This window comes from Melanotaenia boesemani, chromosome 5 (assembly GCF_017639745.1).
Source record: "Melanotaenia boesemani isolate fMelBoe1 chromosome 5, fMelBoe1.pri, whole genome shotgun sequence".
NCBI lineage: Eukaryota > Metazoa > Chordata > Actinopteri > Atheriniformes > Melanotaeniidae > Melanotaenia > Melanotaenia boesemani.
This window is the reverse complement of record NC_055686.1, coordinates 28,298,441-28,326,076: the sequence shown is the minus strand read 5'-3', so window position 1 is coordinate 28,326,076 and position 27,636 is coordinate 28,298,441. Positions and strand designations below refer to the sequence as shown.

The 27,636-nt window shown below is 37.1% G+C and overlaps 3 long non-coding RNA genes across 4 annotated transcripts; all 3 read right to left on the bottom strand.

Annotated features, from left to right (window-relative positions):
• Positions 1-352: 352 nt before the first annotated feature.
• On the bottom strand, positions 353-1,379 carry LOC121640069. The gene is made up of 3 exons (XR_006010323.1): positions 1,253-1,379; positions 522-699; positions 353-396 (listed from the first exon to the last, which is right to left on the bottom strand). It is a non-coding gene; the product is annotated as an uncharacterized LOC121640069 (long non-coding RNA).
• A 6,098-nt stretch (positions 1,380-7,477) lies between these two features.
• Positions 7,478-10,165, bottom strand: LOC121640066. The gene is made up of 4 exons (XR_006010320.1): positions 10,053-10,165; positions 9,322-9,499; positions 7,802-9,197; positions 7,478-7,761 (listed from the first exon to the last, which is right to left on the bottom strand). It is a non-coding gene; the product is annotated as an uncharacterized LOC121640066 (long non-coding RNA).
• A 6,109-nt stretch (positions 10,166-16,274) lies between these two features.
• On the bottom strand, positions 16,275-18,962 carry LOC121640063. Of its 2 annotated transcripts, XR_006010317.1 has the most exons (4): positions 18,850-18,962; positions 18,119-18,296; positions 16,599-17,994; positions 16,275-16,558 (listed from the first exon to the last, which is right to left on the bottom strand). It is a non-coding gene; the product is annotated as an uncharacterized LOC121640063 (long non-coding RNA). The 2 variants fall into 2 exon arrangements; XR_006010316.1 differs by having other exon boundaries at positions 16,275-17,994.
• Between the last annotated feature and the right edge of the window lie 8,674 nt (positions 18,963-27,636).

Genomic DNA, 27,636 nt, shown 5'->3' with positions numbered 1-27,636 from the left:
CAACCACTAAAACACACGTATTTTTATATGTACAGACTTACCTGCAAACGGCTGTTCAGGCACAGACAGAGGAAACGTTGGTGAACGTTAGCGTTGCGTTTCTTCGCTCCTGTGAAGATCTGCACATGCGCGTTGTGTGCTAGGCGCTTGGTGGAAGTGACGTCAGTCCTTAGTTGAACGTTCGGATACATAACTCATCATCTGAAGTTTTCTCAACCTAAGAATTTGATTTCATTGCACGAACGATTTATAAACTTTGCATTTTGAGTCAGCTCAGCTCTTTTTAAAACTATTTGCTCTCCTAACTCAGAAAGACATGTTAAAGTAACAAATTAGTAGTTGGGGTTTTAACAGTGTAGTCTGTTTGTGCGGCAGAGTTCATTATTTTCCAAGTACCTGAAGAATGAGACCAATGTCCAAAATTGTTAGAAAAAATATTATGTGAGTTAAAAAAAGATCAAACAAAAATAAAAAAAAGTACTTATTTATTTCTCAGCGAAAGAAGCATAAGTTAAACTTACCTTTGCCATTCCTCATCTAAAGCAGTGTCAAAAGAATACTGAAGAAAGTGCTTCCGAAAAAAATTGTCGTATGCATTGTTGTTAGAGTTGTACTGACACGGATGTCTACTGTAAGCTTCGACTTTACCCAGGATCAGAACCAGGGCGAGAGTGAACATGACTGCCATCTTCATCTTGTCTAGAGAGAAAAGATGAAATATTAAACATGTTATCTGTACTTCATAAAGTAACAAACAATATAAGCAGTATTTTAAAAACAACAGTAAATTAGCAAGTTAAACAGAATGTTTTCTTCTTTTTATTTTTTGTGTAGATATTATGTAATTTGTAAATGTATTAATCAGAATTATTTAGTTTCAAATATATTGTTTAGTCTTGTGTACAGTAACTTTCAAGTGTAGAGAATTTAGTGTTTAATTTCTAATAAAAACAAAATTAAAAATAGGAATACTTTGCTGTAAAGGAAACTTTCAAAGTGCAAATAACCTACTGCTGTTGGATCAGTAAATCAAAATAACATGAATGTTAAATGACGATTTTTCTGGAGGATGAGTTCTTAAAAAGCAGTTTGAGTTTTAATGTGAGGTCTGATGTTTGGTCTATAAATATCTAACATTTACTTTATATTTAATATTGACTGGGAGACAGTAAGAGATACAACCTGTTTTGATCAGTAAAATGATAAATTTGTTGAAACAAATAATTTTTTATCTATAAAGAGGTTTTCTCACCTGCTCTGGACTGTCGACGTGGCTGTTTGTCTGAAGGAAGTCAATATCAGCTGGAGGTGAAGTTTATGACAGAGGCTGTAAATATCAGTTCCTTTTTAAACCTGCGCTTATCAATAAAACAACCAATCATGTCAAAACAGAATATTTTATATATGTATGTCACCATAGAGGGAAATGATTACCAACACTGCATTGCATCAGGCAAATTCTTCTAATCTGGTGTTTCTCAATCATACTAAAATTGTTCTGCAGTTCAGACTGTGTGCAGCATGAGAGGAGTCCTTTATGATGTTCCCTGCCCTCCTTGGAATCCTGAAGGTGTACAGGTCCTGAATAGAGGGCAAGCAAACTTTATTTATAAAGTATTCAATATAGATTATAAGTTTCTTTGAAGTGGATACAGGCAACACCTATATCCACTTCAACTAATTTGATTAGTCTGTCCTCACCCCAAACACCAAATGTCAATCAAATCTTTTAGGCCTGGTACACACATAATGATTTTTTTAATCTGATGAGATTTTTTTTATCTGGTCGAGACCTCACACATGAAGATAAAAAATCAGTTTTAATTGTACTGTGTATGGTGTGCTCCGAAAATGTAATCACAGAACAACACACACATAACGATGCTGTCCCGCAACTGATCTACAGTCTAGTCCTCCGAGCCGGATAAACGTTGAAACATAGAAGAACCATAGCAACAACCAGCAAAAAACGAAGAAGAAGAAACATTGTAACAATCGGAAAACACAACACACAGCATGAAAGGGGATATATAGGATGAGGGAATGATGGTGGTCTGTACTATTGTTAACAGAAAAAGCCAGAACTGGAAAAAATAACAGACTGGAGGCGGCGTGACCACGGACTTTATTTACTTCCTTGTTCCCCAGCCAGCTCGCTCTTTGATTGGCTACATTCCATACCACGTCACCATCCACACAGTCAGAATGAACGAGTCGTTGGCGTTCCTCAGATAACGGCTCCGAAATATTGAACATGTTCAATACTCCCAATTGTTGGCTACGACCCGTTTCAGAGCGGATTATCGGGACAAATCGGCTCGAAACACACCACAGACCAAATGATAATTGGACAGGGAAATCTCACCATGATCAGGTGTTTGCCGACCGTGAAGAGGGAAAATCGAGACAAAAACAGCCCAAAAATTGTTATGTGTGTACCAGGCCTTAGTTTTACAACAGATGTTTGCAACTCTGCTGCTAAAGCAAAAAATGTAATAGTTTAGAGGACATATGTTTTTTTTTTTTTTTTTTTCAGTACTGTTTAGCTAGTAAGGATGTTTTAAATGTTTCAATTTATTATACCACCGCCAAGGCGGATGTTATGTTTTAGGCGGCGTTGGCTTGTCCGCTCGTCCTGCTGGTCTCTCTGCAGCTGCTGCCATCGCTAGCTCCAAACATGGTTCTACATGTCCCAGCTTCTCAGATTCAACCACTGCACACCTCCCTTGCTGGACATTACTACAACGCTGAAGCAATGCTGTCCATCCATCAAGATGATGGATTAGATTAGATTTAGCTGCCTCATTTTCCCTTTTTTTTCTTTACACCAACATAAATATAATATGAGCAGTTACCCCGCATCTTCTAAAAAACACCAGTTATCTCAGGATAGAATGTCTGTAAAAATCGACATTGCTTCATCAGTTCTTCTTCACATTAACATTAAGATAAGAAGTTAAGAGTCATGTTAACATGCATTCAGAAAGCAGAACTACAAAGAAATGCAGAAGTTCAGGCCAAAAAAGTTAATCAACGGATAAATTGAAACACGTCTCAAAAAGCTTAAACCTTTATGACTTTGCAATTATTAGAAGAAAAGGGATGCAAATTTGAAAGTTTCTTGAATTAATTCACTCCTTCATCTTTATTGCTTCACCATCCTACTGCTAAAACCTGAAAATTACAGAGCTGGCAAGATTATCGTAGGATTGCAAAGCATTTTCAGGTTTCACTATTTCAAAGTTTGTAAAACAATTGTGAAGCATCAGTTAACAGGTACAATTCAAGATATATGCACAGTTAAACCGGTTTGAAAATTAATTCTTACTTTGTGCCCCTTAACTCACACTGACACACAAAGGAATAACAAATTAGAATAAATAAAAGAAATGAAGACAAAAATATCAGATTTCAAAAGTAAAACTGAGTAAGATTTAAAGTGTATTTTGCTTTTGTGCACCAGTCAACAATCAGTGGGATCAAGAGAGGGGGGAGGACAATGATGGTGTGTTCAGGAGCCTGATGGGTTAAAGCTGTTTATGAGTCGTGTTCTTCTTTGATGGCAGAAGTGTGAAGAGACCATGTTGTGGGCATGCAGATTAATTTAAAGTCTAAGAATTACAAGCAGGGAACCAGTCAGCCCAGAATTAAAAGGCTCACTTAAGGATTACTGAGTTCAGACCTGTGGCCTTTTGCACTGAAGCTCATATATGATCACACAAATCAGGGACTCAAAATCAGTGATGACTATGACCGGGGATAAAAGGTCCAAAAGAGCTGAGCAGATACAGTATAAACCCATAATGACCAGAAAGCTGATGCTGCTCCGTTGTTGCCCGGGAACAAGTTTGGGTCAGGAACCATAACAAGCAAGGGAAGGGCGAGTTTCATGGTGTTTGGGACTCTGAACCATCGTGACACTGGTGGGGGTACAGGACTGGTGTACAAATTAAAGAAACGTCTGTGTACAGTAGGGTCAGCTTTTCAGACTGGAAAGCATGTAGATTAATTGGTCAAGGACTCCCTATGTTCTTGGGTCCACTGTATGGGGACCCTCGAGTCCAGCAGGCCGTCTTTCCCTTTACTAGTCTTAAGCTAAGGCTGAGTTACAGGAGGTCTTAAATGGCTTTGGCAAAGTCTTTCACATAAGCTCTAAAGTAGCTTAGAAACCTGAGCAGCTTTCAGATATCCCCAACAGTACTTGGGGTTTTCTCCTTTTTAAAATGTGCTTTATAAGTAAAGTAGATTGGATTGGAAACTATGCATGAATATGTTCTGTTAGTGCCTCTAATTTAATTTCTTTGTGACGTATGGATGACTTTCTGCTTAAATCCCACCATCCTATACAAAACTGTGGTTGTTTCTCGTGATCAAGTAGTTAGGCTGGAATCATCTCCTTGTGCTTTTTTCCCCCCATGTGAGACCTTAGGAACCTCTTCAGATCATTTATTTTATCTCATGTTTGGTGGTTAACATGTTCTTGAAGTGGCCTGCTTGGATTACTTCACTGTCTGAGTGCTGTTGTCTCTTCATCTATAGTGTTATAGATATTACTATATCTTATGTCTGTTGCATTATCGCCTATTTGACCTCCATATATTTTAAATTCTTTTCTGTGGAACAAGGCTCTCTAAGAGCTAGACCTTCACTCTATGAGAGGGTTGCTGTGCCACAGAAGATGGTACTGGCTGGCTGACATCGGTGCTGGTGGGGGGAGATTACAGCTACCTGCATTCACCTCTTGGTCCCTGATGTGTGGGGCAGGGGCCTGAAACATCACTCATATTAGATTTTTCAGGAGCAGCTTCTGGTGTGCGGACTGATATTTTCTTTTCAGTCCAGCACCCAGTATTACTCTTCTGGAATGTGTGTGTTATCTTCACCTGTTTTTGAAGATTCACAACCTCCTGACTTTTTCTGAAAGTAGGCAGTCGTTTGAATTTAGTTATTTAAAAAACAATTGTTAAAATTTAAGCCAATAAAGCAGATATGCATTGTGTCCATCAGTTTCATCCGTACTGAGATGTTTCAGTCTGATGAAATAAAAATAAATAAGCATTTGAATTTCCAGTTTCTAGTATAATATCTCTGTTTTTGCAGGTATCTTCACAGCGCTTGTCAAAGGAGTTTATTACTTTACCTTCTGTTCCCATTTTAAAGGATATCTTAAATCAGTGGTGTCACTGTTCAAGAATGGCAAAATAATTACCACTACCAATAACCACCAGTCACAGTATGACACAGCCGATTATGGAGGAAATGCAGTTTGTCTGCAGTTGCAGCCAGGAGACCATGTCTATATTCTCTTACAAGAACGTACACATTTGGTTTCTCAATGGTAAATACAAAAAAATCAGTCAATAAACCATTAAACTGGAATCCATTCTGATTTTCATATTCTTCTTTATTAATATTACAATGCATCTATAAACTTTATTGCAGTTTTCAGCAATGACCACAATTTGTCATTGTGTGGATGTACATTTTAAATATTTGACCAACCATGATACAGCCGACTGAACATACATGTTTTTTTTCAAATCATCAAATCAACATTCAGTTCAACATAACTACACATCACAGTGATTATATCAGCATGACAGGGCCGGAGTCTCTGGAGCATAAAGGGAATATTTGATATCTTTGATGCATTTGACTCAATCATTAAAAATTATCCTTATGAGTTATTTACCATAAATTTGGAATATTGAATAGTAATCCAAATAAATTTGAAAACATGAAAAAGTGTTAACAGGAAAATCTGTATTTATGTACACTTGATGCAATAATTATCCCCCCATGAGCGGGAAGAAGTGGTAATGGAGAGGGAATCTGGCCCATCCTGCAACCCGACCCTGGATTAGTGGCAAGAAAACAGATGGATAGATGGAGCACAGATCTGCCGTATCTATAGACCCATACTGCATTCACTTCAAGAAATTAAAAAAACATTTTTTCCCCCCAAAATTAAAGAAGCACTATTTAATTTCTTAGTGGTGTGCCCCTTTTCCACATCTAAATTGGCATCTTGCATCCTAGCTGTACTGTGAGCTCTCCGGCCATTAATTCAGTATGATGTTGACTCTTGTCCTATCTCTTGCTCTGTTTCTTTCTGTCTTCATTTACTCTCTTCCTCCAATAATGTGCTCTCATGTGTCTTTGATGGATCAGCCATGGTGCACGTTCAAATCGGCCAGTACGTTAACCCTTTAGGCTTTTAAAATTTTTGAGGCATACTTTAAATGATAAAAAATGGTTAATATGAACCAGAATTTATCAAGGCAGTATATATGTAAACTAACAGTGGTGAAATGTAGTAGAAATCCAAAATATCCAGTTGTCTCAGCAAACTATTTCATCCATCTGTGATACACTTCCTCATTTTTCCAATACACGCAGCCATCATCAATATTTATAATGCTATTTTTAAAAATATTTATATAATTCATAACAAGGAAAAAAAAACAAAACAAAAAAAAAAAAACAATAAAATATCAACACCTGAATGAAAAAGAGCAGAAAGAAGAAAATCTGATATTATCTGCCCCTTTCTCACAAATAATTAAACCAATAATAAGACACTTTTATGTAACATAAATAATAAAATAATGACAAAAAATTTAACCCAAAACAGCTGCAGGCCAACATGCCGCTAAGTTATAATCACACACAGTACTTCTCATTTTACACTGTAAATTTACACTATTTGGTCCTTTGCTGTTCCTACAGATGTTTTCCACCGTTGCTGCGTATACCATGTCTAGAAACTCCTAAGTATTGAAATTCTGCCTCCCAGACTATGGTCAGATAAAGCCTCAGAGTATTTCCCCCGTGTGTTGTTTAGGGTATTATTGTAACAGGAATGGTGTGGACACAAGTGCAACACAGTGAGACTGAGGAAAAGGAAAAGGAAAGAACAAACTTTATTATGTTTTACACTGAGTCCAGTGGATTGGTTGGTAAAGCAGCGATAGTGATGCTACGTCTGACAAAACAGCCCCAAAGCCTGCATCGAGTCAAGGAGGCGTGTCCAAATGAAGCCTACAGCGAGGGAATATCTTTTTAACCTCCTGACTGCCAGTAGTATAAATTTGTCCTCTGTGGAGGACATTTGTAAAGCTGAATGTCTTCATCCCCCTTTCACGCTAATAAACCCACTCATTTTGTTCTCTAAAAAGGACATCCAGGGCTTTTGAATGGTACCACATTTATAGGGGTGGGGCTTTGGGAACATCCTGTTTTTCCTCAAGGAAAATGGCATTCATTATCACAATCACATTTCATAAGAAGAGGAAAAGTAAGTGCATAACTTCTTTTTGTGCAAATGTAGTCCTGAAGTATTATTGTAATATTTCTTTATGATATCTCTTGAGAACACATTAAACCATTGTCTAAATGAATATAACAACATTTTACCACAACATTTAAGAGTCTGAGAATTGTCTTCTGTAGTGGACATTTGTAGCTATTTCCTGAATTTTGTTCTGTATTTTTCAATTAAGAAGAACGAGTTTCATTGTCAGAGTTTTCTCATTACCCTTCAAACAGTCGGGGAAAAAAAATATTGATTAAACAATTTTTTTTTCTGGTAGTCAGGAGGCTATGATACATTCCAATAAGATAAGATTTAACTTTAATCTGCTGAAATGATAGATATATTACTCAATTGATTGCTCAATAACTATGCAGCAGGGATTTGGGTGGAACCTGCTTATCAGGCAGGCTCATTTTCTCTGGGCCAGCCCCGTTTAGTATCTGGACCTGCTGTCAGCTCCGTTGGCAGCAGGTCCAAATACTGAACGGAGCGGAGACAAAACACAAGGTCAGGAGCAGGCGAGGTCAAAGATCGTCACATGATGAAAAATGTTTGTTTTGTTTTTTCTTTTCATTTTTTTCACATTTTAAATCACACATTTCACTTTAAACTTTAAATTTGCATAAATTTGGGGGAATGAATTGTTTGGATTTAATGCAGAATTAAGCAGATCTAAAAGGAAAAGTTTACAAGAATTACAGCAGGTTTTTCCTTTTTCTTTTACATGGTTGCAAAGTAGGGATGGACGTATTGATACTCTGGAGCCAGTGAAAATATTGGGTTCACTGTTTTGAATATTGAGACACAACTCTCTTGATACAAAATATGTTATTTGTTTTCACTTCTGAGAGTTTTAGACAATAAAACTGTGTGCGAAGCCCAGGCACAGTGCAGTCCTTCTATGTCACATGATTATGGCAGGTTATTGCATATTCTGTTTTATTATACTAATTCTATTACTATTACATATCTTTTTAAATTTAGTTTTTTTTATATATATAAATGTCTCATATTAAAGTGTCATTATTTTTTTCACTTTAAAAAGATTTATTTTTATCTTATTTTTGTTTAATATAATTATAATGTTACTGTTTTAAAAGCATTTCTTTCAAGCACTGGTGTTCCTGAGTTTTATTTATATTTCATACACTCTTGTAATACAGATATTAATGCACCCTGTACAATCATTATTTTCCTTTAAGGGACAAAAAGTATTTATCAATATCTGTATCTATGAAAAAGTTCCATAAACTAATAGTATCATATCGACAGGGGAAATGTTGGCATTGCCCATCCGTGTTGCAAAAAAGCTTTAATTGTAAAACAAAATCCTACTGAGTGAATAATCCTTCCACCATTTATCCATCCTTAACATAATCAGAAGGATTTTATCGATCAAGAATGGTACATGATGATTCGTTATGGTCACTTGGCTGAATGTAACTAGACCAGTTTGAAAGATGTGAAACAAAAAATTTCTTGTGGCAAAACTTCAAAACCAATTCATATATGTTTTATGGGTTTTTCTTTTGCAAGCAGAAAGTAATGACTTAGCTAAGCTTCACTGAGCTGTGGTCGGCATGTAACACCGCTGCTTGGTGGTGGTTGGTTAACACTTGTTTCATAATGAACAGGACGACAGCGGTTGGCAACTTTGTCACAGGCCAAAACCACATATCTGCTTCCTTGCTGTAGACTTGTAACTTTACAAGTGGCAGTGTTAACTCTGAGATCATACACCAACATGTTTGAGGTACTGGTGCATAAGTTATCCTTCAAACGCTTGCCATGACCGTTACAGGTCTGTACAACAAGCATCTGATCCTCTTCCCTGATGAAGGACTGACGGGGTCTGCCGCAGAGTCGATTATTTCTCAAGTACCTGAAGAATGAGACCAATGTCCAGAATTGTTAGATGAAAATATTTTGTGACTTGAAGAAAATAAAACAAAAATTGAAGAGGAAAACTTAAATGTATTTCTCACTGACAGAAGTCTGTAACTTACCTTATCCATTCCCTCTTTGATCCAGTGTTAAATGACTCCCGAAGAATGTGTTTTTTAACAAAGTTGTTGTATGCATTGTTGTCAGGGTTTCTCTGACACGGTTGAGGATTTTTAGCTTCTACTCTACCCAGGATCAGAACCAGGACGAGAGTGAACATGACAGCGATCTTCATCTTGTCTAGAGAGAGAAAAGATGAAATATTAAGCATGTTATATGTACTTCATAAAGTAACAAACAATATAAGCAGTATTTTAAAAACAACAGTAAATTAGCAAGTTAAACAGAATGTTTTCTTCTTTTTATTTTTTGTTTAGATATTATGTAATTTGTAAATGTATTAATCAGAATTATTTAGTTTCAAATATGCTGTTTAGTCTTGTGTACAGTAACTTTCAAGTGTAGAGAATTTAGTGTTTAATTTCTAGTAAAACAAAATTAAAAATAGGAAAACTTTGCTGTAAAGGAAACTTTCAAAGTGCAAATAACCTACTGCTGTTGGATCAGTAAATCAAAATAACATGAATGTTAAATGACGATTTTTCTGGAGGATGAGTTCTTAAAAAGCAGTTTGAGTTTTAATGTGAGGTCGGATGTTTGGTCTATAAATATCTAACATTTACTTTATATTTAATATTGACTGGGAGACAGTAAGAGATACAACCTGTTTTGATCAGTAAAATGATAAATTTGTTGAAACAAATCATTTTTATCTATAAAGAGGTTTTCTCACCTGCTCTGGACTGTCGACGTGGCTGTTTGTCTGAAGGAAGTCAATATCAGCTGGAGGTGAAGTTTATGACAGAGGCTGTAAATATCAGTTCCTTTTTAAACCTGCGCTTATCAATAAAACAACCAATCATGTCAAAACAGAATATTTTATATATGTATGTCACCATAGAGGGAAATGATTACCAACACTGCATTGCATCAGGCAAATTCTTCTAATCTGGTGTTTCTCAATCATACTAAAATTGTTCTGCAGTTCAGACTGTGTGCAGCATGAGAGGAGTCCTTTATGATGTTCCCTGCCCTCCTTGGAATCCTGAAGGTGTACAGGTCCTGAATAGAGGGCAAGCAAACTTTATTTATAAAGTATTCAATATAGATTATAAGTTTCTTTGAAGTGGAGACAGGCAACACCTATATCCACTTCAACTAATTTGATTAGTCTGTCCTCACCCCAAACACCAAATGTCAATCAAATCTTTTAGGCCTGGTACACACATAATGATTTTTTTAATCTGATGAGATTTTTTTTATCTGGTCGAGACCTCACACATGAAGATAAAAAATCAGTTTTAATTGTACTGTGTATGGTGTGCTCCGAAAATGTAATCACAGAACAACACACACATAACGATGCTGTCCCGCAACTGATCTACAGTCTAGTCCTCCGAGCCGGATAAACGTTGAAACATAGAAGAACCATAGCAACAACCAGCAAAAAACAAAGAAGAAGAAACATTGTAACAATCGGAAAACACAACACACAGCATGAAAGGGGATATATAGGATGAGGGAATGATGGTGGTCTGTACTATTGTTAACAGAAAAAGCCAGAACTGGAAAAAATAACAGACTGGAGGCGGCGTGACCACGGACTTTATTTACTTCCTTGTTCCCCAGCCAGCTCGCTCTTTGATTGGCTACATTCCATACCACGTCACCATCCACACAGTCAGAATGAACGAGTCGTTGGCGTTCCTCAGATAACGGCTCCGAAATATTGAACATGTTCAATACTCCCAATTGTTGGCTACGACCCGTTTCAGAGCGGATTATCGGGACAAATCGGCTCGAAACACACCACAGACCAAATGATAATTGGACAGGGAAATCTCACCATGATCAGGCGTTTGCCGACCGAGGTCGTGAAGAGGGAAAATCGAGACAAAAACAGCCCAAAAATTGTTATGTGTGTACCAGGCCTTAGTTTTACAACAGATGTTTGCAACTCTGCTGCTAAAGCAAAAAATGTAATAGTTTAGAGGACATATGTTTTTTTTTTTTTTTTTTTTTCAGTACTGTTTAGCTAGTAAGGATGTTTTAAATGTTTCAATTTATTATACCACCGCCAAGGTTATGTTTTAGGCGGCGTTGGCTTGTCCGCTCGTCCTGCTGGTCTCTCTGCAGCTGCTGCCATCGCTAGCTCCAAACATGGTTCTACATGTCCCAGCTTCTCAGATTCAACCACTGCACACCTCCCTTGCTGGACATTACTACAACGCTGAAGCAATGCTGTCCATCCATCAAGATGATGGATTAGATTAGATTTAGCTGCCTCATTTTCCCTTTTTTTTCTTTACACCAACATAAATATAATATGAGCAGTTACCCCGCATCTTCTAAAAAACACCAGTTATCTCAGGATAGAATGTCTGTAAAAATCGACATTGCTTCATCAGTTCTTCTTCACATTAACATTAAGATAAGAAGTTAAGAGTCATGTTAACATGCATTCAGAAAGCAGAACTACAAAGAAATGCAGAAGTTCAGGCCAAAAAAGTTAATCAACGGATAAATTGAAACACGTCTCAAAAAGCTTAAACCTTTATGACTTTGCAATTATTAGAAGAAAAGGGATGCAAATTTGAAAGTTTCTTGAATTAATTCACTCCTTCATCTTTATTGCTTCACCATCCTACTGCTAAAACCTGAAAATTACAGAACTGGCAAGATTATCGTAGGATTGCAAAGCATTTTCAGGTTTCACTATTTCAAAGTTTGTAAAACAATTGTGAAGCATCAGTTAACAGGTACAATTCAAGATATATGCACAGTTAAACCGGTTTGAAAATTAATTCTTACTTTGTGCCCCTTAACTCACACTGACACACAAAGGAATAACAAATTAGAATAAATAAAAGAAATGAAGACAAAAATATCAGATTTCAAAAGTAAAACTGAGTAAGATTTAAAGTATATTGTGCTTTTGTGCAGCAGTCAACAATCAGTGGGATCAAGAGAGGGGGGAGGACAATGATGGTGTGTTCAGGAGCCTGATGGGTTAAAGCTGTTTATGAGTCGTGTTCTTCTTTGATGGCAGAAGTGTGAAGAGACCATGTTGTGGGCATGCAGATTAATTTAAAGTCTAAGAATTACAAGCAGGGAACCAGTCAGCCCAGAATTAAAAGGCTCACTTAAGGATTACTGAGTTCAGACCTGTGGCCTTTTGCACTGCAGCTCATATATGATCACACAAATCAGGGACTCAAAATCAGTGATGACTATGACCGGGGATAAAAGGTCCAAAAGAGCTGAGCAGATACAGTATAAACCCATAATGACCAGAAAGCTGATGCTGCTCCGTTGTTGCCCGGGAACAAGTTTGGGTCAGGAACCATAACAAGCAAGGGAAGGGCGAGTTTCATGGTGTTTGGGACTCTGAACCATCGTGACACTGGTGGGGGTACAGGACTGGTGTACAAATTAAAGAAACGTCTGTGTACAGTAGGGTCAGCTTTTCAGACTGGAAAGCATGTAGATTAATTGGTCAAGCACTCTCTTGGGTCCACTGTATGGGGACCCTCGAGTCCAGCAGGCCGTCTTTCCCTTTACTAGTCTTAAGCTAAGGCTGAGTTACAGGAGGTCTTAAATGGCTTTGGCAAAGTCTTTCACATAAGCTCTAAAGTAGCTTAGAAACCTGAGCAGCTTTCAGATATCCCCAACAGTACTTGGGGTTTTCTCCTTTTTAAAATGTGCTTTATAAGTAAAGTAGATTGGATTGGAAACTATGCATGAATATGTTCTGTTAGTGCCTCTCATTTAATTTCTTTGTGACGTGTGGATGACTTTCTGCTTAAGTCCCACCATCCTATACAAAACTGTGGTTGTTTCTCGTGATCAAGTAGTTAGGCTGGAATCATCTCCTTGTGCTTTTTTCCCCCCATGTGAGACCTTAGGAACCTCTTCAGATCATTTATTTTATCTCATGTTTGCTGGTTAACATGTTCTTGAAGTGGCCTGCTTGGATTACTTCACTGTCTGAGTGCTGTTGTCTCTTCATCTATAGTGTTATAGATATTACTATATCTTATGTCTGTTGCATTATCGCCTATTTGACCTCCATATATTTTAAATTCTTTTCTGTGGAACAAGGCTCTCTAAGAGCTAGACCTTCACTCTATGAGAGGGTTGCTGTGCCACAGAAGATGGTACTGGCTGGCTGACATCGGTGCTGGTGGGGGGAGATTACAGCTACCTGCATTCACCTCTTGGTCCCTGATGTGTGGGGGCAGGGGCCTGAAACATCACTCATATTAGATTTTTCAGGAGCAGCTTCTGGTGTGCGGACTGATATTTTCTTTTCAGTCCAGCACCCAGTATTACTCTTCTGGAATGTGTGTGTTATCTTCACCTGTTTTTGAAGATTCACAACCTCCTGACTTTTTCTGAAAGTAGGCAGTCGTTTGAATTTAGTTATTTAAAAAACAATTGTTAAAATTTAAGCCAATAAAGCAGATATGCATTGTGTCCATCAGTTTCATCCGTACTGAGATGTTTCAGTCTGATGAAATAAAAATAAATAAGCATTTGAATTTCCAGTTTCTAGTATAATATCTCTGTTTTTGCAGGTATCTTCACAGCGCTTGTCAAAGGAGTTTATTACTTTACCTTCTGTTCCCATTTTAAAGGATATCTTAAATCAGTGGTGTCACTGTTCAAGAATGGCAAAATAATTACCACTACCAATAACCACCAGTCACAGTATGACACAGCCGATTATGGAGGAAATGCAGTTTGTCTGCAGTTGCAGCCAGGAGACCATGTCTATATTCTCTTACAAGAACGTACACATTTGGTTTCTCAATGGTAAATACAAAAAAATCAGTCAATAAACCATTAAACTGGAATCCATTCTGATTTTCATATTCTTCTTTATTAATATTACAATGCATCTATAAACTTTATTGCAGTTTTCAGCAATGACCACAATTTGTCATTGTGTGGATGTACATTTTAAATATTTGACCAACCATGATACAGCCGACTGAACATACATGTTTTTTTTCAAATCATCAAATCAACATTCAGTTCAACATAACTACACATCACAGTGATTATATCAGCATGACAGGGCCGGAGTCTCTGGAGCATAAAGGGAAGTATTTGATATCTTTGATGCATTTGACTCAATCATTAAAAATTATCCTTATGAGTTATTTACCATAAATTTGGAATATTGAATAGTAATCCAAATAAATTTGAAAACATGAAAAAGTGTTAACAGGAAAATCTGTATTTATGTACACTTGATGCAATAATTATCCCCCCATGAGCGGGAAGAAGTGGTAATGGAGAGGGAATCTGGCCCATCCTGCAACCCGACCCTGGATTAGTGGCAAGAAAACAGATGGATAGATGGAGCACAGATCTGCCGTATCTATAGACCCATGTTGCATTCGCTTCAAGAAATTAAAAAAACATTTTTTCCCCCCAAAATTAAAGAAGCACTATTTAATTTCTTAGTGGTGTGCCCCTTTTCCACATCTAAATTGGCATCTTGCATCCTAGCTGTACTGTGAGCTCTCCGGCCATTAATTCAGTATGATGTTGACTCTTGTCCTATCTCTTGCTCTGTTTCTTTCTGTCTTCATTTACTCTCTTCCTCCAATAATGTGCTCTCATGTGTCTTTGATGGATCAGCCATGGTGCACGTTCAAATCGGCCAGTACGTTAACCCTTTAGGCTTTTAAAATTTTTGAGGCATACTTTAAATGATAAAAAATGGTTAATATGAACCAGAATTTATCAAGGCAGTATATATGTAAACTAACAGTGGTGAAATGTAGTAGAAATCCAAAATATCCAGTTGTCTCAGCAAACTATTTCATCCATCTGTGATACACTTCCTCATTTTTCCAATACACGCAGCCATCATCAATATTTATAATGCTATTTTTAAAAATATTTATATAATTCATAACAAGGAAAAAAAAACAAAACAAAAAAAAAAAAACAATAAAATATCAACACCTGAATGAAAAAGAGCAGAAAGAAGAAAATCTGATATTATCTGCCCCTTTCTCACAAATAATTAAACCAATAATAAGACACTTTTATGTAACATAAATAATAAAATAATGACAAAAAATTTAACCCAAAACAGCTGCAGGCCAACATGCCGCTAAGTTATAATCACACACAGTACTTCTCATTTTACACTGTAAATTTACACTATTTGGTCCTTTGCTGTTCCTACAGATGTTTTCCACCGTTGCTGCGTATACCATGTCTAGAAACTCCTAAGTATTGAAATTCTGCCTCCCAGACTATGGTCAGATAAAGCCTCAGAGTATTTCCCCCGTGTGTTGTTTAGGGTATTATTGTAACAGGAATGGTGTGGACACAAGTGCAACACAGTGAGACTGAGGAAAAGGAAAAGGAAAGAACAAACTTTATTATGTTTTACACTGAGTCCAGTGGATTGGTTGGTAAAGCAGCGATAGTGATGCTACGTCTGACAAAACAGCCCCAAAGCCTGCATCGAGTCAAGGAGGCGTGTCCAAATGAAGCCTACAGCGAGGGAATATCTTTTTAACCTCCTGACTGCCAGTAGTATAAATTTGTCCTCTGTGGAGGACATTTGTAAAGCTGAATGTCTTCATCCCCCTTTCACGCTAATAAACCCACTCATTTTGTTCTCTAAAAAGGACATCCAGGGCTTTTGAATGGTACCACATTTATAGGGGTGGGGCTTTGGGAACATCCTGTTTTTCCTCAAGGAAAATGGCATTCATTATCACAATCACATTTCATAAGAAGAGGAAAAGTAAGTGCATAACTTCTTTTTGTGCAAATGTAGTCCTGAAGTATTATTGTAATATTTCTTTATGATATCTCTTGAGAACACATTAAACCATTGTCTAAATGAATATAACAACATTTTACCACAACATTTAAGAGTCTGAGAATTGTCTTCTGTAGTGGACATTTGTAGCTATTTCCTGAATTTTGTTCTGTATTTTTCAATTAAGAAGAACGAGTTTCATTGTCAGAGTTTTCTCATTACCCTTCAAACAGTCGGGGAAAAAAAATATTGATTAAACAATTTTTTTTTCTGGTAGTCAGGAGGCTATGATACATTCCAATAAGATAAGATTTAACTTTAATCTGCTGAAATGATAGATATATTACTCAATTGATTGCTCAATAACTATGCAGCAGGGATTTGGGTGGAACCTGCTTATCAGGCAGGCTCATTTTCTCTGGGCCAGCCCCGTTTAGTATCTGGACCTGCTGTCAGCTCCGTTGGCAGCAGGTCCAAATACTGAACGGAGCGGAGACAAAACACAAGGTCAGGAGCAGGCGAGGTCAAAGATCGTCACATGATGAAAAATGTTTGTTTTGTTTTTTCTTTTCATTTTTTTCACATTTTAAATCACACATTTCACTTTAAACTTTAAATTTGCATAAATTTGGGGGAATGAATTGTTTGGATTTAATGCAGAATTAAGCAGATCTAAAAGGAAAAGTTTACAAGAATTACAGCAGGTTTTTCCTTTTTCTTTTACATGGTTGCAAAGTAGGGATGGACGTATTGATACTCTGGAGCCAGTGAAAATATTGGGTTCACTGTTTTGAATATTGAGACACAACTCTCTTGATACAAAATATGTTATTTGTTTTCACTTCTGAGAGTTTTAGACAATAAAACTGTGTGCGAAGCCCAGGCACAGTGCAGTCCTTCTATGTCACATGATTATGGCAGGTTATTGCATATTCTGTTTTATTATACTAATTCTATTACTATTACATATCTTTTTAAATTTAGTTTTTTTTATATATATAAATGTCTCATATTAAAGTGTCATTATTTTTTTCACTTTAAAAAGATTTATTTTTATCTTATTTTTGTTTAATATAATTATAATGTTACTGTTTTAAAAGCATTTCTTTCAAGCACTGATGTTCCTGAGTTTTATTTATATTTCATACACTCTTGTAATACAGATATTAATGCACCCTGTACAATCATTATTTTCCTTTAAGGGACAAAAAGTATTTATCAATATCTGTATCTATGAAAAAGTTCCATAAACTAATAGTATCATATCGACAGGGGAAATGTTGGCATTGCCCATCCGTGTTGCCAAAAAGCTTTAATTGTAAAACAAAATCCTACTGAGTGAATAATCCTTCCACCATTTATCCATCCTTAGCATAATCAGAAGGATTTTATCGATCAAGAATGGTACATGATGATTCGTTATGGTCACTTGGCTGAATGTAACTAGACCAGTTTGAAAGATGTGAAACAAAAAATTTCTTGTGGCAAAACTTCAAAACCAATTCATATATGTTTTATGGGTTTTTCTTTTGCAAGCAGAAAGTAATGACTTAGCTAAGCTTCACTGAGCTGTGGTCGGCATGTAACACCGCTGCTTGGTGGTGGTTGGTTAACACTTGTTTCATAATGAACAGGACGACAGCGGTTGGCAACTTTGTCACAGGCCAAAACCACATATCTGCTTCCTTGCTGTAGACTTGTAACTTTACAAGTGGCGGTGTTAACTCTGAGATCATACACCAACATGTTTGAGGTACTGGTGCATAAGTTATCCTTCAAACGCTTGCCATGACCGTTACAGGTCTGTACAACAAGCATCTGATCCTCTTCCCTGATGAAGGACTGACGGGGTCTGCCGCAGAGTCGATTATTTCTCAAGTACCTGAAGAATGAGACCAATGTCCAGAATTGTTAGATGAAAATATTTTGTGACTTGAAGAAAATAAAACAAAAATTGAAGAGGAAAACTTAAATGTATTTCTCACTGACAGAAGTCTGTAACTTACCTTATCCATTCCCTCTTTGATCCAGTGTTAAATGACTCCCGAAGAATGTGTTTTTTAACAAAGTTGTTGTATGCATTGTTGTCAGGGTTTCTCTGACACGGTTGAGGATTTTTAGCTTCTACTCTACCCAGGATCAGAACCAGGACGAGAGTGAACATGACAGCGATCTTCATCTTGTCTAGAGAGAGAAAAGATGAAATATTAAGCATGTTATATGTAATTCATAAAGTAACAAACAATATAAGCAGTATTTTAAAAACAACAGTAAATTAGCAAGTTAAACAGAATGTTTTCTTCTTTTTATTTTTTGTTTAGATATTATGTAATTTGTAAATGTATTAATCAGAATTATTTAGTTTCAAATATGCTGTTTAGTCTTGTGTACAGTAACTTTCAAGTGTAGAGAATTTAGTGTTTAATTTCTAGTAAAACAAAATTAAAAATAGGAAAACTTTGCTGTAAAGGAAACTTTCAAAGTGCAAATAACCTACTGCTGTTGGATCAGTAAATCAAAATAACATGAATGTTAAATGACGATTTTTCTGGAGGATGAGTTCTTAAAAAGCAGTTTGAGTTTTAATGTGAGGTCGGATGTTTGGTCTATAAATATCTAACATTTACTTTATATTTAATATTGACTGGGAGACAGTAAGAGATACAACCTGTTTTGATCAGTAAAATGATAAATTTGTTGAAACAAATCATTTTTATCTATAAAGAGGTTTTCTCACCTGCTCTGGACTGTCGACGTGGCTGTTTGTCTGAAGGAAGTCAATATCAGCTGGAGGTGAAGTTTATGACAGAGGCTGTAAATATCAGTTCCTTTTTAAACCTGCGCTTATCAATAAAACAACCAATCATGTCAAAACAGAATATTTTATATATGTATGTCACCATAGAGGGAAATGATTACCAACACTGCATTGCATCAGGCAAATTCTTCTAATCTGGTGTTTCTCAATCATACTAAAATTGTTCTGCAGTTCAGACTGTGTGCAGCATGAGAGGAGTCCTTTATGATGTTCCCTGCCCTCCTTGGAATCCTGAAGGTGTACAGGTCCTGAATAGAGGGCAAGCAAACTTTATTTATAAAGTATTCAATATAGATTATAAGTTTCTTTGAAGTGGAGACAGGCAACACCTATATCCACTTCAACTAATTTGATTAGTCTGTCCTCACCCCAAACACCAAATGTCAATCAAATCTTTTAGGCCTGGTACACACATAATGATTTTTTTAATCTGATGAGATTTTTTTTATCTGGTCGAGACCTCACACATGAAGATAAAAAATCAGTTTTAATTGTACTGTGTATGGTGTGCTCCGAAAATGTAATCACAGAACAACACACACATAACGATGCTGTCCCGCAACTGATCTACAGTCTAGTCCTCCGAGCCGGATAAACGTTGAAACATAGAAGAACCATAGCAACAACCAGCAAAAAACGAAGAAGAAGAAACATTGTAACAATCGGAAAACACAACACACAGCATGAAAGGGGATATATAGGATGAGGGAATGATGGTGGTCTGTACTATTGTTAACAGAAAAAGCCAGAACTGGAAAAAATAACAGACTGGAGGCGGCGTGACCACAGACTTTATTTACTTCCTTGTTCCCCAGCCAGCTTGCTCTTTGATTGGCTACATTCCATACCACGTCACCATCCACACAGTCAGAATGAACGAGTCGTTGGCGTTCCTCAGATAACGGCTCCGAAATATTGAACATGTTCAATACTCCCAATTGTTGGCTACGACCCGTTTCGGAGCGGATTATTGGGACAAATCGGCTCGAAACACACCACAGACCAAATGATAATTGGACAGGGAAATCTCACCATGATCGGGCGTTTGCCGACCGAGGTCGTGAAGAGGGAAAATCGAGACAAAAACAGCCCAAAAATTGTTATGTGTGTACCAGACCTTAGTTTTACAACAGATGTTTGCAACTCTGCTGCTAAAGCAAAAAATGTAATAGTTTAGAGGACATATGTTTTTTTTTTTTTTTTTTTTTTTTCCAGTACTGTTTAGCTAGTAAGGATGTTTTAAATGTTTCAATTTATTATACCACCGCCAAGGTGGAGGTTATGTTTTAGGCGGCGTTGGCTTGTCCGCTCGTCCTGCTGGTCTCTCTGCAGCTGCTGCCATCGCTAGCTCCAAACATGGTTCTACATGTCCCAGCTTCTCAGATTCAACCACTGCACACCTCCCTTGCTGGACATTACTACAACGCTGAAGCAATGCTGTCCATCCATCAAGGCTCCTATCACAAACTCTTCTACATCTTCTCCACAGGAAAAAGGATTCTTTCTCTTAGGTCTGTCTGGAGCTTGCACCCTCATGGACACTGGCACATCAACAACATCCACATAGATCAGGGGTGTCAAACTCAAACATACAGTGGGCCAAAATCAAAACCACTGGAGCAAGTTGAGGGCCGGACAAGTTCAGTGTTTATTAAAAACTTATTAAAATGATCTTATTGCACATATTTAACTTGGAACTAACAGGGCCGGTTAGCTATTGGCTATAAAACATCAATCATTAAATAAATAAAAAAAAGTCTGTTCAAATCTATTGCATTTATTTTTTATGGCTCTATATGCATTGTTTTCTGTTAGATTTATTTCAAATTAAAAGCTTTTCTACAGAACAGCCAAAATAATCTCTTAATTTAAAAACTCGAATGCCCTGTAATAGCACGAGAAGAAATGCAAAAAATGAAGTCACACCCACAAACACAAACACACACACACACACATTTTAAAAAAAATAATGCATAGTGAAAGTTGTAGAATCTAATATGACTGACAAACTACGATGTGACAATATTAAAATAGATGAGTAATTTTACTGCCATCATAGACTCTGAAACATATTCAACATTTTTTCTCACAGTTTCCTTTAAAACCTTTATAAACTCTGGCATTTAAAGGGTTAATAACTCTTCTGCCTTTTGGAGCCTTAGTTTCCTGTCCAGATGTTTGTATCTGTTGCGGTGCTTCATTTCAAAGCGCCTTGTTACGCTGTTTCCTTTCATTACAGCCACACTGTCTCCACACAGAATACACTTTTCCTTTTTTATACTTTTCATTTAGCCATCTTTTGGGGAGAGGGGTCGTTTACAAACGTAAGTAGCTCCGTCAGGCAACTAAACAATGACTGAGGTACACGCTTTTGGGCCATGACTGACGTGCCAATGCACTGGCAGAGCATTTTGGGACTTGTAGTATTATGGTGGTGCATGCACTCTATCATCAGGCCAACTCTAGTAGTGATTAGATATGATCATGCGGACCAAAGATAATTTATTCACGGGCTGGATGTGGCCCGCGGGCCTTGAGTTTGACACATATGTAATTGATCATCTGCGCACTCTTCACATGACTCTAACCCTTCTGCCTGTCCCAACTTCTGCCACATGGACTTCATGAAAAACGCGTCTCAAGATAGAATTATTCAAACAAAGTCATTCAACAGTAAGTTTGCTTCTCAGGGAATTCATAATGGACAATAAATTAGATCTAGCTGCCTCAGTTTCCCTTTATTTCCTTTACACCAACATAGATATAATATGAGCAGTTACCCCGCATCTTCTAAAAAACACCAGTTATCTCAGGATAGAATGTCTGTAAAAATCGACATTGCTTCATCAGTTCCTCTTCACATTAACATTAAGATAAGAAGTTAAGAGTCATGTTAACATGCATTCAGAAAGCAGAACTACAAAGAAATGCAGAAGTTCAGGCCAAAAAAAAGTTAATCAACGGATAAATTGAAACACGTCTCAAAAAGCTTAAACCTTTATGGCTTTGCAATTATTAGAAGAAAAGGGATGCAAATTTGAAAGTTTCTTGAATTAATTCACTCCATCTTTATTGCTTCACCATCCTACTGCTAAAAACTGAAAATTACAGAACTGGCAAGATTATCGTAGGATTGCAAAGCATTTTCAGGTTTCACTATTTCAAAGTTTGTAAAACAATTGTGAAGCATCAGTTAACAGGTACAATTCAAGATATATGCACAGTTAAACCGGTTTGAAAATTAATTCTTACTTTGTGTCCCTTTACTCACAGTGACACACAAAGGAATAACAAATTAGAATAAATAAAAGAAATGAAGACAAAAATATCAGATTTCAAAAGTAAAAGTGAGTAAGATTTAAAGTATATTGTGCTTTTGTGCAGCAGTCAACAATCAGTGGGATCAAGAGAGGGGGGAGGACAATGATGGTGTGTTCAGGAGCCTGATGGGTTAAAGCTGTTTATGAGTCGTGTTGTTCTTTGATGGCAGAAGTGTGAAGAGACCATGTTGTGGGCATGCAGATTAATTTAAAGTCTAAGAATTACAAGCAGGGAACCAGTCAGCCCAGAATTAAAAGGCTCACTTAAGGATTACTGAGTTCAGACCTGTGGCCTTTTGCACTGAAGCTCATATATGATCACACAAATCAGGGACTCAAAATCAGTGATGACTATGACCGGAGATAAAATGTCCAAAAGAGCTGAGCAGATACAGTATAAACCCATAATGACCAGAAAGCTGATGCTGCTCCGTTGTTGCCCGGGAACAAGTTTGGGTCAGGAACCATAACAAGCAAGGGAAGGGCGAGTTTCATGGTGTTTGGGACTCTGAACCATCGTGACACTGGTGGGGGTACAGGACTGGTGTACAAATTAAAGAAACGTCTGTGTACAGTAGGGTCAGCTTTTCAGACTGGAAAGCATGTAGATTAATTGGTCAAGGACTCCCTATGTTCTTGGGTCCACTGTATGGGGACCCTCGAGTCCAGCAGGCCGTCTTTCCCTTTACTAGTCTTAAGCTAAGGCTGAGTTACAGGAGGTCTTAAATGGCTTTGGCAAAGTCTTTCACATAAGCTCTAAAGTAGCTTAGAAACCTGAGCAGCTTTCAGATATCCCCAACAGTACTTGGGGTTTTCTCCTTTTTAAAATGTGCTTTATAAGTAAAGTAGATTGGATTGGAAACTATGCATGAATATGTTCTGTTAGTGCCTCTCATTTAATTTCTTTGTGACGTGTGGATAACTTTCTGCTTAAGTCCCACCATCCTATACAAAACTGTGGTTGTTTCTCGTGATCAAGTAGTTAGGCTGGAATCATCTCCTTGTGCTTTTTTCCCCCCATGTGAGACCTTAGGAACCTCTTCAGATCATTTATTTTATCTCATGTTTGGTGGTTAACATGTTCTTGAAGTGGCCTGCTTGGATTACTTCACTGTCTGAGTGCTGTTGTCTCTTCATCTATAGTGTTATAGATATTACTATATCTTATGTCTGTTGCATTATCGCCTATTTGACCTCCATATATTTTAAATTCTTTTCTGTGGAACAAGGCTCTCTAAGAGCTAGACCTTCACTCTATGAGAGGGTTGCTGTGCCACAGAAGATGGTACTGGCTGGCTGACATCGGTGCTGGTGGGGGGAGATTACAGCTACCTGCATTCACCTCTTGGTCCCTGATGTGTGGGGGCAGGGGCCTGAAACATCACTCATATTAGATTTTTCAGGAGCAGCTTCTGGTGTGCGGACTGATATTTTCTTTTCAGTCCAGCACCCAGTATTACTCTTCTGGAATGTGTGTGTTATCTTCACCTGTTTTTGAAGATTCACAACCTCCTGACTTTTTCTGAAAGTAGGCAGTCGTTTGAATTTAGTTATTTAAAAAACAATTGTTAAAATTTAAGCCAATAAAGCAGATATGCATTGTGTCCATCAGTTTCATCCGTACTGAGATGTTTCAGTCTGATGAAATAAAAATAAATAAGCATTTGAATTTCCAGTTTCTAGTATAATATCTCTGTTTTTGCAGGTATCTTCACAGCGCTTGTCAAAGGAGTTTATTACTTTACCTTCTGTTCCCATTTTAAAGGATATCTTAAATCAGTGGTGTCACTGTTCAAGAATGGCAAAATAATTACCACTACCAATAACCACCAGTCACAGTATGACACAGCCGATTATGGAGGAAATGCAGTTTGTCTGCAGTTGCAGCCAGGAGACCATGTCTATATTCTCTTACAAGAACGTACACATTTGGTTTCTCAATGGTAAATACAAAAAATCAATCAATAAACCATTAAACTGGAATCCATTCTGATTATCATATTCGTCTTTGTTAATATTACAATCTATAAACTTTATTGCAGTTTTCAGCAATGACCACAATTTGTCATTGTGTGGATGTACATTTTAAATATTTGACCAACCATGATACAGCCGACTGAACATACATGTTTTTTTTCAAATCATCAAATCAACATTCAGTTCAACATAACTACACATCACAGTGATTATATCAGCATGACAGGGCCGGAGTCTCTGGAGCATAAAGGGAAGTATTTGATATCTTTGATGCATTTGACTTAATCATTAAAAATTATCCTTATGAGTTATTTACCATAAATTTGGAATATTGAATAGTATTCCAAATAAATTAGAAAACATGAAAAAGTGTTAACAGGAAAATTTGTATTTATGTACACTTGATGCAATAATTATCCCCCCATGAGCGGGAAGAAGTGGTAATGGAGAGGGAATCTGACCCGTACTGCAACCCGACCCTGGATTAGTGGCAAGAAAACAGATGGATAGATGGAGCACAGATCTGCCGTATCTATAGACCCATGTTGCATTCGCTTCAAGAAATTAAAAAAACATTTTTTCCCCCCAAAATTAAAGAAGCACTATTTAATTTCTTAGTGGTGTGTCCCTTTTCCACATCTAAATTGGCATCTTGCATCCTAGCTGTACTGTGAGCTCTCCGGCCATTAATTCCGTATGATGTTGACTCTTGTCTTATCTCTTGCTCTGTTTCTTTTTGTCTTCCTTTACTCTCTTCCTCCAATAATGTGCTCTTATGTGTCTTTGATGGATCAGCCATGGTGCACGTTCAAATCGGCCAGTACGTTAACCCTTTAGGCTTTTAAAATTTTTGAGGCATACTTTAAATGATAAAAAATGTTAAATATGAACCAGAATTTATCAAGGCAGTATATATGTAAACTAACAGTGGTGAAATGTAGTAGAAATCCAAAATATCCAGTTGTCTCAGCAAACTATTTCATCCATCTGTGATACACTTCCTCATTTTTCCAATACACGCAGCCATCATCAATATTTATAATGCTATTTTTAAAAATATTTATATAATTCATAACAAGGAAAAAAAAAAACAAAACAAACAAAAAAAAAACAAAAACAAAATATCAACACCTGAATGAAAGGAGCAGATTTCTCACAAATAATTAAACCAATAATAAGACACTTTTATGTAACATAAATAATAAAATAATGACAAAAAATTTAACCCAAAACAGCTGCAGGCCAACATGCCGCTAAGTTATAATCACACACAGTACTTCACATTTTACACTGTAAATTTACACTATTTGGACCTTTGCTGTTCCTACAGATGTTTTCCACCGTTGCTGCGTATACCATGTCTAGAAACTCCTAAGTATTGAAATTCTGCCTCCCAGACTATGGTCAGATAAAGCCTCAGAGTATTTCCCCCGTGTGTTGTTTAGGGTATTATTGTAACAGGAATGGTGTGGACACAAGTGCAACACAGTGAGACTGAGGAAAAGAAAAAGGAAATAACAAACTTTATTATGTTTTACACTGAGTCCAGTGGATTGGTTGGTAAAGTAGCGATAGTGATGCTACGTCTGAAAAAACAGCCCCAAAGCCTGCATCGAGTCAAGGAGGCGTGTCCAAATGAAGCCTACAGCGAGGGAATATCTTTATATGATACATTCCAATAAGATAAGATTTAACTTTAATCTGTTGAATTGATAGATATATTACTCAACTGATTGCTCAATAACTGTGCAGCGGGGATTTTGGTGGAACCTGCTTATCAGGCAGGCTCATTTCCTCTGGGCCAGCCCTGTTTAGTATCTGGACCTGCTGCCAACGGAGCTTACAGCAGGTCCAGATACTGAACGGGGCAGAGACAAAACACAAGGTCAGGAGCAGGTGAGGTCAAAGCCAGGGAAGCAGAGACAAGGTCGGACAGAAACCCAGAACAGGGCTGGGGCACGATGCAGTGGTCAGAAGCAGGCAGGGTCGGCACCAGGAAACCAGTCCGGGAATAAACGCTGGAGTCAGGCATGGAAGCAAAGACAATCTGGTTAATTGTGAGTGAGACAGGACAGGTTAAATAGTGGCACTGAAGAGGTAACTAGCAGGTGGCACCAGCAGGTGGAAATGGTTGAGCTGATGAGAGGGTGTGGCAGAGCCAGAGAGCAGGAGGTCACGGCTGAGTGTGACAGTTATTGTGGACATGTTGTGTATAATACACAGTGATTTCCAACATTTTCTTTTTTTTCTCAGTAACATGAAAACAAAAGCCTGTTAGCTGAAGGAGACCAAAAACATTGCAGACCTATAGAACTGATTGATACAGCACACACTGTTGATACAAAATATGCTATTTTTTTTTTCACTTCTGAGAGTTTTAGACAATACAACTGTGTGTGAAGCCCAGGCACAGTGCAGGCCTTCTATGTCACATGATTATAGCAGCCTATCAGGTGTCATGATGATGCATTTTCTGTTAGTTATGGTAAGTTTTTTTAAAATATGTTTTACTGGTTTTATGCAGGTTATTGCATATTATATTTTATTCTATTTATTCTATTACTATTACATATCTTTTTAAATTTAGTTTTTTTTATATATATAAATGTCTCATATTAAAGTGTCATTATTTTTTTCACTTTAAAAAGATTTATTTTTATCTTATTTTTGTTTAATATAATTATAATGTTACTGTTTTAAAAGCATTTCTTTCAAGCACTGATGTTCCCGAGTTTTATTTATATTTCATACACTCTTGTAATACAGATATTAATGCACCCTGTACAATCATTATTTTCCTTTAAGGGACAAAAAGTATTTATCAATATCTGTATCTATGAAAAAGTTCCATAAACTAATAGTATCATATCGACAGGGGAAATGTTGGCATTGCCCATCCGTGTTGCAAAAAAGCTTTAATTGTAAAACAAAATCCTACTGAGTGAATAATCCTTTCACCATTTATCCATCCTTAACATAATCAGAAGGATTTTATCGATCAAGAATGGTACATGATGATTCGTTATGGTCACTTGGCTGAATGTAACTAGACCAGTTTGAAAGATATGAAACAAAAGCAAAAGCAAAAAAATTCTTGTGGCAAAACTTCAAAACCAATTCATATATGTTTTATGGGTTTTTCTTTTGCAAGCAGAAAGTAATGACTTAGCTAAGCTTCACTTAGCTAAGGTCGGCACGTATCACCGCTGCTTGGTGGTGGTTGGTTAACACTTGTTTCATAATGAACAGGACGACAGCGGTTGGCAACTTTGTCACAGGCCAAAACCACATATCTGCTTCCTTGCTGTAGACTTCTAACTTTACAAGTGGCAGTGTTAACTCTTAGATCATACACCAACATGCTTGAGGTACTGGTGCATAAGTTATCCTTCAAACGCTTGCCATGACC